The sequence below is a fragment of the Bombina bombina genome, chromosome 10, assembly GCF_027579735.1.
Source record: "Bombina bombina isolate aBomBom1 chromosome 10, aBomBom1.pri, whole genome shotgun sequence".
Taxonomy (NCBI): domain Eukaryota; kingdom Metazoa; phylum Chordata; class Amphibia; order Anura; family Bombinatoridae; genus Bombina; species Bombina bombina.
The window spans coordinates 154088031-154101254 of record NC_069508.1 but is presented as its reverse complement, the minus strand read 5'-3'; positions in this window follow the sequence as shown (position 1 = coordinate 154101254).

The following is a 13224-nucleotide window of genomic DNA, read 5'->3' as shown; positions in this document are numbered from 1 at the left end:
TAATTTAATTGTAGTGTAGTGTTAGGTGTAATTGTAACTTAGGTTAAGTTTTATTTTACAGGTAAATTTGTCTTTATTTTAACTAGGTAGTTATTAAATAGTTAATAACTATTTAATAACTATTGTGCCTAGTTAAAATAAATACAAAGTTGCCTGTAAAATAAAAATAAACCCTAAGTTAGATACAATGTAACTATTAGTTATATTGTAGCTATCAAAGGCCTAGATTTGGAGTTTTGCGGTAGCCGTGAAAACCAGCGTTAGAGGCTCCTAACGCTGGTTTTAGGCTACCGCCGGTATTTGGAGTCAGTCAGGAAAGGGTCTAACGCTCACTTTTCAGCCGCGACTTTTCCATACCGCAGATCCCCTTACGTCAATTGCGTATACTATCTTTTCAATGGGATCTTTCTAACTCCGGTATTTAGAGTCGTGTCTGAAGTGAGCGTTAGAAATCTAACGACAAAACTCCAGCCGCAGAAAAAAGTCAGTAGTTAAGAGCTTTCTGGGCTAACGCCGGTTCATAAAGCTCTTAACTACTGTGCTCTAAAGTACACTAACACCCATAAACTACCTATGTACCCCTAAACCGAGGTCCCCCCACATCGCCGTCACTCGATTAAATATTTTTAAACCCTAATCTGCCGACCGCCACCTACGTTATACTTATGTACCCCTAATCTGCTGCCCCTAACACCGCCGACCCCTATATTATATTTATTAACCCCTAACCTGCCCCCCACAACGTCGCCGCCAGCTACCTACATTAATTAACCCCTAATCTGCCGACCGCAAAGCGCCGCCACCTACATTATAGCTATGTACCCCTAATCTGCTGCCCCTAACACTGCCGACCCCTATATTATATTTATTAACCCCTAATCTGCCCCCCTCAACGTCGCCTCCACCTGCCTACACTTATTAACCCCTAATCTGCCGAGCGGACCGCACCGCTACTATAATAAAGTTATTAACCCCTAATCCGCCTCGCTCCCGCCTCAAAAACCCTATAATAAATAGTATTAACCCCTAATCTGCCCTCCCTAACATCGCCGACACCTAACTTCAATTATTAACCCCTAATCTGCTGACCGGACCTCGCCGCTACTGTAATAAATGTATTAACCCCTAAAGCTAAGTCTAACCCTAACACTAACACCCCCCTAAGTTAAATATAATTTAAATCTAACGAAATAAATGAACTCTTATTAAATAAATTATTCCTATTTAAAGCTAAATACTTACCTGTAAAATAAATCCTAATATAGCTACAATATAAATTATAATTATATTGTAGCTATTTTAGGATTAATATTTATTTTACAGGCAACTTTGTATTTATTTTAACCAGGTACAATAGCTATTAAATAGTTAAGAACTATTTAATAGCTAAAATAGTTAAAATAATTACAAATTTACCTGTAAAATATATCCTAACCTAAGTTACAATTAAACCTAACACTACACTATCAATAAATAAATTAAATAAAATACCTACAATTACCTACAATTAAACCTAACACTACACTATCAATAAATGAATTAAATACAATATCTACAAATAAATACAATTAAATAAACTAACTAAAGTACAAAAAATAAAAAAGAACTAAGTTACAAAAAATAAAAAAATATTTATAAACATTAGAAAAATATTACAACAATTTTAAACTAATTACACCTACTCTAAGCCACCTAATAAAATAACAAAGCCCCCCAAAATAAAAAAAATGCCCTACCCTATTCTAAATTACAAAAGTTCAAAGCTCTTTTACCTTACCAGCCCTGAACAGGGCCCTTTGCGGGGCATGCCCCAAGAAATTCAGCTCTTTTGCCTGTAAAAAAAACACATACAATACCCCCCCCCCAACATTTACAACCCACCACCCACATACCCCTAATCTAACCCAAACCCCCCTTAAATAAACCTAACACTAAGCCCCTGAAGATCTTCCTACCTTGTCTTCACCTCACCGGGTATCACACCAATCCGTCCTGGCTCCGATATCTTCATCCAACCCAAGAGGGGGCTAGACATCCATCATCCGACGGCTGAAGAAGTCCAGAAGAGGGTCCAAAGTCTTCATCCTATCCGGGAAGAAGAGTAGATCCGGACCGGCAACCATCTTCTTCCAAGCGGCATCTTCTATCTTCATCCGATGAGGACCGGCTCCATCTTGAAGACGTCCATCGCGGATCCATCCTTCTTCTCCGACGACTTCCCCACAAATGACGGTTCCTTTATTGATCGGAACAGCCAATAGAATGCAAGCTCAATCTGATTGGCTGATCGGATCAGCCAATCGGATTGAACTTGATTCTGATTGGCTGATTCCATCAGCCAATCAGAACTTTCCTACCTTAATTCCGATTGGCTGATAGAATCCTATCAGCCAATCGGAATTCGAGGGACGCCATCTTGGATGACGTCCCTTAAAGGAACCGTCATTCATCGGGAAGTCGTCGGAGAAGAAGGATGGATCCGCGATGGACGTCTTCAAGATGGAGCCGGTCCTCATCGGATGAAGATAGAAGATGCCGCTTGGAAGAAGATGGCTGCCGGTCCGGATCTACTCTTCTTCCCGGATAGGATGAAGACTTTGGACCCTCTTCTGGACTTCTTCAGCTGTCGGATGATGGATGTCTAGCCCCCTCTTGGGGCTGGTAAGGTAAAAGAGCTTTGAACTTTTGTAATTTAGAATAGGGTAGGGCATTTTTTTATTTTGGGGGGCTTTGTTATTTTATTAGGGGGCTTAGAGTAGGTGTAATTAGTTTAAAATTGTTGTAATATTTTTCTAATGTTTGTAAATATTTTTTTATTTTTTGTAACTTAGTTCTTTTTATTTTTTGTTTTAGTTTATTTAATTGTATTTATTTGTAGATATTGTATTTAATTCATTTATTGACAGTGCAGTGTTAGGTTTAATAGTAGGTAATTGTAGGTATTTTATTTAATTTATTTATTGATAGTGTAGTGTTAGGTTTAATTGTAACTTAGGTTAGGATTTATTTTACAGGTAAATTTGTAATTATTTTAACTATTTTAGCTATTAAATAGTTCTTAACTATTTAATAGCTATTGTACCTGGTTAAAATAAATACAAAGTTGCCTGTAAAATAAATATTAATCCTAAAATAGCTACAATATAATTATAATTTATATTGTAGCTATATTAGGATTTATTTTACAGGTAAGTATTTAGCTTTAAATTTATTTAATAAGAGTTAATTAATTTCGTTAGATTTAAATTATATTTAACTTAGGGGGGTGTTAGTGTTAGGGTTAGACTTAGCTTTAGGGGTTAATACATTTATTAGAATAGCGGTGAGCTCCAGTCGGCAGATTAGGGGTTAATGTTTGAAGTTAGGTGTCGGCGATGTTAGGGATGGCAGATTAGGGGTTAATACTATTTATTATAGGGTTAGTGAGGCGGATTAGGGGTTAATAACTTTATTATATTAGCGGTGCGGTCCGCTCGGCAGATTAGGGGTTAATATGTGTAGGCGACGTTGTGGGGGGCAGATTAGGGGTTAATAAATATAATATAGGGGTCGGCGGTGTTAGGGACAGCAGATTAGGGGTACATATCGATAATGTAAGTAGCGGCGGTTTACGGAGCGGCAGATTAGGGGTTAATAATAATATGCAGGGGTCAGCGATAGCGGGGGCGGCAGAATAGGGGTTGTTAATAAGTGTAAGGTTAGGGGTGTTTAGACTCGGGGTACATGTTAGAGTGTTAGGTGCAGATGTAGGAAGAGTTTCCCCATAGGAAACAATGGGGCTGCGTTAGGAGCTGAACGCGGCTTTTTTGCAGGTGCAGCTCAAACAGCCCTATTGTTTTCTATGGGGGAATCGTGCACGAGCACGTTTTTGAGGATGGCCGCGTCCGTAAGCAACTCTGGTATCGAGAGTTGAAGTTGCGTTAAATATGCTCTACGCTCCTTTTTTGGAGCCTAATGCAGCCATTCTGTGGACTCTCAATACCAGAGTTATTTTAAAGGTGCGGCCAGAAAAAAGCCTGCGTAGCTAACGCACCCCCTTGGCCGCAACACTCCAAATCTAGGCCTTAGGGTTTATTTTACAGGTAAGTATTTAGTTTTAAATAGGAATTATTTAGTTAATTGTAGTAATTTTATTTAGATTTATTTAAATTATATTTAAGTTAGGGGGGTTAGGGTTAGACTTAGGTTTAGGGGTTAATAACTTTATTATAGTGGTGGTGACGTTGGGGGCGGCAGATTAGGGGTTAATAAATGTAGTTAGGTTGCGTCGACATTGGGGGCGGCAGATTAGGGGTTAATAAATATAATGTAGGTGTTCGTGATGTTGGGGGCTGCAGATTAGGGGTTCATACATATAATGTAGGTGTCAGCGATGTCGGGGGCGGCAGATTAGGGGTTAATAAGTGTAAGATTAGGGGTGTTTAGACTCGGGGTTCATGTTAGGGTGTTAGGTATAGACATAACTTTTATTTCCCCATAGGAATCAATGGGGCTGCATTAGGAGCTAAACGCTGCTTTTTTGCAGGTGTTAGGTTTTTTCCAGCCGGCTCTCCCCCATTGATTCCTATGGGGAAATCGTGCACAAACACGTTTTACCAGCTCACCGCTAACGTAAGCAGCACTGGTATTGAGGTGAGATGTGGAGCAAAACTTTGCTCTACGCTCACTTTTTTTGCGGTTAACGCCGGTTTGTAAAAACCCATAATACCAGCGATGTATGTAAGTGAGCGGTGAGCATAAACTGCTCGTTAGCACCGCACAGCTCAAAACGAAAAACTCGTAATCTAGCTGTTTGTTTTTCAAATATTCTGTTTCCTTGCTGTTTGGTATTCGTCTCCTTTTAAACATGGGAGGGCACAGAGAGGCAGACATGAGAAGGTACAGAGAGACAGTCATAGGAGGGCACAGAGAGGCAGACATGAGAGGGTACAGAGAGACAGTCATGGGAGGGCACAGAGAGACAGTCATGAGAGGGTACAGAGAGACAGTCATGAGAGGGTACAGAGAGACAGTAATGGGAGGGCACAGAGAGACAGTCATAAGAGGGTACAGATAGACAATCATGAGAGGATACAGAGAGACAATCATGAGAGACAGTCATGGGAGGGTACAGAGAGACAGTCATGAGAGGTTACAGAGAGACAGTCATGAGATGGTAAAGAAAGACAGTCATGGGAGGGCACTGAGAGACAGTCATTGGAGAGTACAGAGAGACAGTCATGAGAGGGTACAGAGAAACAGCAATGAGAGGGCACAGAGAGACAGTCATGAGAGGGTAAAGAGAGACAGTCATGAGAGGGTAAGGAGAGACAGTCATGGGAGGGTACAGAGAGACAGTCATGAGAGGGCACATTGAGACAATCATGGGAGGGTACAGAGAGACAATAATGGGAGGGCACAGAGAGACAGTCATGAGAAGGTACAGAGAGACAGTCATGAGAGGGTACAGAGAGACAGTTATGGGAGGGCACAGAGAGACAGTCATGAGAGGGTACAGAGAAACAGTTATGAGAGGGTACAGAGAGACAATCATGAGAGGGTACAGAGAGACAGTCATGAGAGGGTACAGAGAGACAGTAATGGGAGGGCACAGAGAGACAGTCATAAGAGGGTACAGATAGACAATCATGAGAGGGTACAGAGAGACAATCATGAGAGGGTACAGAGAGACAGTCTTGAGAGGGTACAGAGAGACAGTCATGAGAGGTTACAGAGAGACAGTCATGAGAGGGTAAAGAGAGACAGTCATGGGAAGGGAACTGAGAGACAGTCATTGGAGAGTACAGAGAGACAGTCATGAGAGGGTACAGAGAAACAGCAATGAGAGGGCACAGAGAGACAGTCATGAGAGGGTAAAGAGAGACAGTCATGAGAGGGTAAGGAGAGACAGTCATGGGAGGGTACAGAGAGACAGTCATGAGAGGGCACATTGAGACAATCATGGGAGAGTACAGAGAGACAATAATGGGAGGGCACAGAGAGACAGTCATGAGAGGGTACAGAGAGACAGTCATGAGAGGGTACAGAGAGACAGTAATGGGAGGGCACAGAGAGACAGTCATGAGAGGGTACAGAGAAACAGTTATGAGAGGGTACAGAGAGACAATCATGAGAGGATACAGAGAGACAGTCATGGGAGGGCACAGAGAGGCAGACATGAGAAGGTACAGAGAGACAGTCATGGGAGGGCACAGAGAGGCAGACATGAGAGGGTACAGAGAGACAGTCATGGGAGGGCACAGAGAGACAGTCATGGGAGGGTACATAGAGACAGTCATGAGAGGGTACATAGAGACAGTCATGAGAGGGTACATAGAGACAGTCATGAGAGGGTACAGATAGACAGTCTTGATAGAGCACTGAGATACAGTCATGAGAGGGTACTGAGAGACAGTCATGGGAGAGTACAGAGAGACAGTCATAAGAGGGTACAGATAGACAGTCATGACAGGGTACAGATAGACAGTCATGAGATGGCACAGAGAGACAGTAATGGGAGGGCACTGAGAGACAGTCATTGGAAAGTACAGAGAGACAGTCATTAGAGGGTACAGATAGACAGTCATGGGAGGTGACAGAAAGACAGTCATGGGAGGGAACAGAGAGACAGTCATGAGAGTGCACAGAGAGACAGTCATGGGAGGGAGTAGTGAGACAGTCATGGGAGGGTACAGAGAGACAGTCATGAGAGGGTACAGAGAGACAGTCATAGGAGGGCACATAGAGACAGTCATGGAAGGGTACAGAGAGACAGTCATGAGAGTGCACAGAGAGACAGTCATGAGAGGGTACAGAGAGACAGTCATGGGAGGGCACAGAGAGACAGTCATGAGAGTGCACAAAGAGACAGTCATGGGAGGGAGCAGTGAGACAATCATGGGAGGGTACAGAGAGACAGTCATGAGAGTGCACAGAGAGACAATCATGGGAGGGTGCAGAGAGACAGTAATGGGAGGGTACAGAGAGACAGTCATGAGAGTGCACAGAGAGAAAATCATGGGAGGGTGCAGAGAGACAGTCATGAGAGGGTACAGAGAGACAGTCATAGAAGGGCACAGAGAGACAGTCATGGGAGGGTACAGAGAGACAGTCATGAGAGGGTACAGAGAGACAGTCATGGGAGGGCCCAGAGAGACAGTCATGGGAAGGTGCAGAACGACAGTCATGGGAGTTGACAGAGAAACAGTCATGGGAGGGCACAGAGAGACAGTCATGAGAGTGCACAAAGAGACAGTCATGGGAGGGAGCAGTGAGACAATCATGGGAGGGTACAGAGAGACAGTCATGAGAGTGCACAGAGAGACAATCATGGGAGGGTGCAGAGAGACAGTCATGGGAGGTGACAGAGAGACAGTCATGGGAGGGAGCAGTGAGACAGTCATGGGAGGGTACAGAGAGACAATCATGAGAGACAATCATGGGAGGGTGCAGAGAGACAGTCATGAGAGGGTGTAGAGAGACAGTCATGGGAGGGGATAGAGAGACAGTCATGGGAGGGCACAGAGAGTCAGTCATGGGAGGGTACAGAGAGACAGTCATGAGAGTGCACAAAGAGAAAATCATGGGAGGGTGGAGAGAGACAGTCATGGGAGGTGACAGAGAGACAGTCATGGGAGGGCACAAAGAGACAGCCATGAGAGTGCACAGAAAGACAGTTATGACAGGGTACAGAGAGACAGTCATGAGAGGGTACAGAGAGACAGTAATGGGAGTGCACAGAGAGACAGTCATGAGAAGGTACAGAGAGACATTCATGGGAGGGTACAGAGAGACAGTCATGGGAGGGCACAGAAAGACAGTCATGGGAGGGCACAGAGAGACAGTCATGAAAGTGCACAGAGAGACAATAATGGGAGGGTGCAGAGAGACAGTCATGGGAGGTGACAGAGAGACAGTCATGGGAGGGAGCAGTGAGACAGTCATGAGAGGTGACAGAGAGACAGTCATCAGAAGTTACAGAGAGACAGTTGTTGGAAGTGACAGAGAGACAGTCATGGGAGGGAGCAGAGAGACAGCCATTGGAAGGAGCAGAGAGAGACAGTCATGGGAGCGTACAGAGAGACAGTCGTGAGAGTGCACAGAGAGTCAATCATGGGAGGGTGCAGAGAGAGAGTCATGAGAGTGCACAGAAAGACACTCAGTCATGGGAGCGCACAGAGAGACAGTCATGAAAGTGCACAGATAGACAATCATGGGAGGGTGCAGAGAGACAGTCATGGGAGGTGACAGAGAGACAGTCATGGGAGGGAGCAGTGAGACAGTCATGAGAGGTGACAGAGAGACAGTCATCAGAAGTTACAGAGAGACAGTCATGAAAGTGCGCAGATAGACAATCATGGGAGGGTGCAGAGAGACAGTCATGGGAGGTGACAGAGAGACAATCATGGGAGGGTGCAGAGAGACAGTTATGGGAGGTGACAGAGAGACAGTCATGGGAGGGAGCAGTGAGACAGTCATGAGAGGTGACAGAGAGACAGTCATCAGAAGTTACAGAGAGACAGTTGTTGGAAGTGACAGAGAGACAGTCATGGGAGGGAGCAGAGAGACAGCCATTGGAAGGATCAGAGAGAGACAGTCATGGGAGCGTACAGAGAGACAGTCGTGAGAGTGCACAGAGAGTCAATCATGGGAGGGTGCAGAGAGAGAGTCATGAGAGTGCACAGAAAGACACTCAGTCATGGGAGCGCACAGAGAGACAGTCATGAAAGTGCACAGATAGACAATCATGGGAGGGTGCAGAGAGACAGTCATGGGAGGTGACAGAGAGACAGTCATGGGAGGGAGCAGTGAGACAGTCATGAGAGGTGACAGAGAGACAGTCATCAGAAGTTACAGAGAGACAGTCAAGAAAGTGCACAGAGAGACAATCATGGGAGGGTGCAGAGAGACAGTCATGGGAGGTGACAGAGAGACAGTCATGGGAGGGAGCAGTGAGACAGTCATGGGAGGGTACAGAGAGACAATCATGAGAGACAATCATGGGAGGGTGCAGAGAGACAGTCATGAGAGGGTGTAGAGAGACAGTCATGGGAGGGGATAGAGAGACAGTCATGGGAGGGCACAGAGAGTCAGTCATGGGAGGGTACAGAGAGACAGTCATGAGAGTGCACAGAGAGAAAATCATGGGAGGGTGGAGAGAGACAGTAATGGGAGGTGACAGAGAGACAGTCGTGAGAGTGCACAGAGAGTCAATCATGGGAGGGTGCAGAGAGAGAGTCATGAGAGGGTACAGAGAGACAGTCATGAGAGTGCACAGAAAGACACTCAGTCATGGGAGGGCACAGAGAGACAGTCATGAGAGTGCACAGAGAGTCAATCATGGGAGGGTGCAGAGAGAGAGTCATGAGAGGGTACAGAGAGACAGTCATGAGAGTGCACAGAAAGACACTCAGTCATGAGAGGGTACAGAGAGACAGTAATGAGAGAGTACAGAGAGACAGTCATGGGACGGCACAGAGAGACAGTCATGAGAGGGTACAGAGAGACAGTCATGAGAGGGTACAGAGAGACAGTCATGGTAGGGCACAGAGAGACAGTCATGGGAGGGTACAGAGAGACAGTCATGAGAGTGCACAGAGAGACAATCATGGGAGGGTGCATAGAGACAGTCATGGGAGGTGACAGAGAGACAGTCATGGGAGGGAGCAGTGAGACAGTCATGAGAGTTGACAGAGAGACAGTCATCAGAAGTGACAGAGAGACAGTCATTGGAAGTGACAGAGAGACAGTTATGGGAGGGAGCAGAGAGACAGCCATGGGAAGGAGCAGAGAGAGACACTTATGGGAGGGTACAGAGAGACAGCCATCAGAGTGCATAGAGAGACAATCATGGGAGGGTGCAGAGAGACAGTCATCTGAAGTGACAGAGCAACATTCATGGGAGGGAGCAGAGAGACAGTCATGTGAGGGTACAGAGAGACAGCCATGGGAGTATACAGAGAGACAGTCATGAGAAGGCACAGAGAGACAGTCATGAGAGGGAACAGAGACTGTCATGGGAGGGGACAGATAGGCAGTCATGGGAGGGGACAGATAGAGACAGTCATGGGAGGGTGCAGAGAGACAGTCATAAGAGGGAGCAGAGTGACAGTCATAGGAGATTACAGAGAGACAGTTATGGGAGCGCACAGAGAGATAGTCATGGGAGGGTGCAGAGAGACAGTCATGGGAGGGAACAGAGAGACAGTCTCAAGAGGGCACAGAATAATAGTCATAAGAGAATACAGAGAGACAGTCATGAGAGGGTACAGAGACTGTCATGGGAGGGGACAGATAGGCAGTCATGTGAGGGGACAGATAGAGACAGTCATGGGAGGGTGCAGAGAGACAGTCATAAGAGGGAGCAGAGTGACAGTCATAGGAGATTACAGAGAGACAGTTATGGGAATGCACAGAGAGATAGTCATGGGAGGGTGCAGAGAGACAGTCATGGGAGGGTGCAGAGAGACAGTCATGGGAGGGGACAGAGAGGCAGTCATGGGATGGGACAGAGAGAGTCAGTCATGAAAGGGCACAGAGAGACAGTCATGAGAGGGCACAGAGGGACAGTCATGGGAGGGGTCAGAAAGACAGTCATAAGGGGGTACAGAGAGACAGTCATGAGAAGGCACAGAGGGACAGTCATGGGAGGGGACAGAAAGACAGTCATGATGGGGCACAGAGAGACAGTCATGAGAGGGCACAGAGGGACAGTCATGGGAGGATGCAGAGAGACAGTCATTTGAGGGCACAGAGAGACAGTCTTGGAATGGAACAGAGAGGCAGTCATGGGAGGGACTGAGAGAGACAGTCATGGGAGGGCGCAGAGAGACAGTCATGAGAGGGAGCAGAGCGATAGTCATGGAAGAGGACAGAGAGACAGTCATGGGAGTGCGCAGAGAGATAGTCATGGGAGGGTGCAGAGAGACAGTCATGGGAGGGCACAGATAGACAGTTATTAGAGGGGACAGAGAGGCAGTCTTGGGAGGGGACAGAGAGAGACAGTCATGGGAGGATGCAGAGAGACAGTCATGAGAGGGAGCAGAGCAACAGTCATGGGAGAGGACAGAGAGACAATCATGGGAGTGCATAGAGAGACAGTCGTGGGAGGGTGCAGAGAGACAGTCATGGGAGGGCACAGAGAGACAGTCATGGGAGGGGACAGAGATACAGTCATGGGAGGGTGCAGAGAGACAGTCATGGGAGGGTGCAGAGTGACAGTCATTGGATGGCACAGAGAGACAGTAATGTCGCTCTGTCTCACTGCTCCAATCCATGATTGTCTCTCTGACACCTCCCATGACTGTTTCTCGGCACCCTCCCATGATTGTCTCTCTGTGCCCTCTCATGACTGTCTCTCTGTACCCTCTAATGACTGTCTCTCTGTGCCTCCCATTACTGTCTCTCTGCACCCTCTCATGACTTTTTCTCTGTCCCCTCCCATGAATTTCTCTCTGCTCCCTTCTATGACTGTCTCTCTGCACCCTCTAATGACTGTCTCACTGCTCCCTCCCATGACCATCTCTCAGTGCCCTCTCATGACTGTCTCTCTGTGCCCTCCCATGACTGTCTCTCAGTGCCCTCTTGTGACTGTCTCTCTGTGCCTTTTCATGACTGTCTCTCAATATACTCCCATGGCTGTCTATTTGCACCCTCCCATGACTGTATATCAGCTCCCTCCAATGACTGTCTCTCTGTGCCCTCTCATGGCTGTCTTTCTGTACCCTCCCATGACTGTCTCTCTGTGCCCTCTCAAGACTGTCTCTCTGTACTTTCTGTGCCCTCTCATGACTGTCTCATCATACCCTCCCATGACTGTCTCTCAGTGCCCTCTTGTGACAGTCTCTCTGTGCCCTCTCATGACTGTCTCTCTGTGCCCTCTCATAACTGTCTCTCTGCACCTTCCCATGACTGCCTGTCTACTCCCACCCATGAATGTCTCTCTGTGCACTCTCATGACTCTCTCTTTGTGCCCTCCCATGACTGTCTCTCTGTACTCTCCCATTACTGTCTCTCAGTGCTCTCTCATGACTCTCTATCTGTACCCTCTAATGACTGTCTCTCTGTACTTTCCAATGACTGTCTCTCAGTGCCCTCCCATAACTGTCTCTCTGTGCCATCTCATGACTGTCTATCTGTACCCTGTCATGACTGTCTATCTGTACCCTCTTATGACTGTCTCTCTGTACTCTCCCATGACTGTCTCTCAGTGCCCTCTCATGACTGTATCTCAGTGCTCTATCATGACTGTCTATCTGTACCCTCTCATGATTGTCTCTATGTACCCTCTCATGACTGTCTATATGTACCCTCCCATGACTGTCTCTCTGTACCCTCTCATTGCTGTCTCTCTGTACCCTCTCATGACTGTCTCTCTGTAACCTCCCATGACTGTCTCTCTGCACACTCCCATGACTGTCCCTCTGTCCTCTCCCATGACTGTTGCTCTGCTCCCTCTTATGAATGTCTCTCTGTCCCCTCCCATGACTGCCTCTCTGTACCCTCCCATGACTGTCTCTCTACACCCTCCCATGACTGTCTCTCTGTACCCTCCCATGACTGTCTCTCTATACCCTCCCATGAATGTCTCTCTGCGCACTCCCATGACTGTCCCTCTGTCCTCTCCCATTACTGTTGCTCTGCTCCCTCTTATGACTGTCTCTCTGCGACCTCCCATGACTGTCTCTGTCCCCTCCCATGACTGCCTCTCTGTCCCCTCCCATGACTGTCTCTCTGTGCCCTCAAATGGCTGTCACTCTGCACCCTCTCATGACTGTCTCTCTGTCCCCTCCGATGACTGTCTCTCTGTGCTCTCCAATGACTGTCTCGCTGCACCCTCTCATGACTGTCTCTCTGTCCCCGCCCATGACTGTCTCTCTGTGCCCTCTCATGGCTGTCTCTCTGCGCCCTCCCAAGATTGTCTTTCTGATACCTCTCATGACTGTCTCTCTGTACCCTCTCATGACTGTCTCTCTGTGCCATCTTATGAATGTCTCTCTGTGCCCTCTCATGAATGCCTCTCTCTGTCAACTCCTATGACTGTACCTCTGTGCCCTCTCATGACTGTCTCTCTGTGCCCTCTCATCACTGTCTCTCTCTGTCCCCTCCCATGACTGCCTCTCTGTACCCTCCCATGAGGCACAGAGAGACTGTCATAGAGAGACAGTCATGGGAGGGCACAGAGAGACAGTCATGGGAGGGGACAGAGAGACAGTCATGGGAGGGTACATAGAGACAGTCATAAGA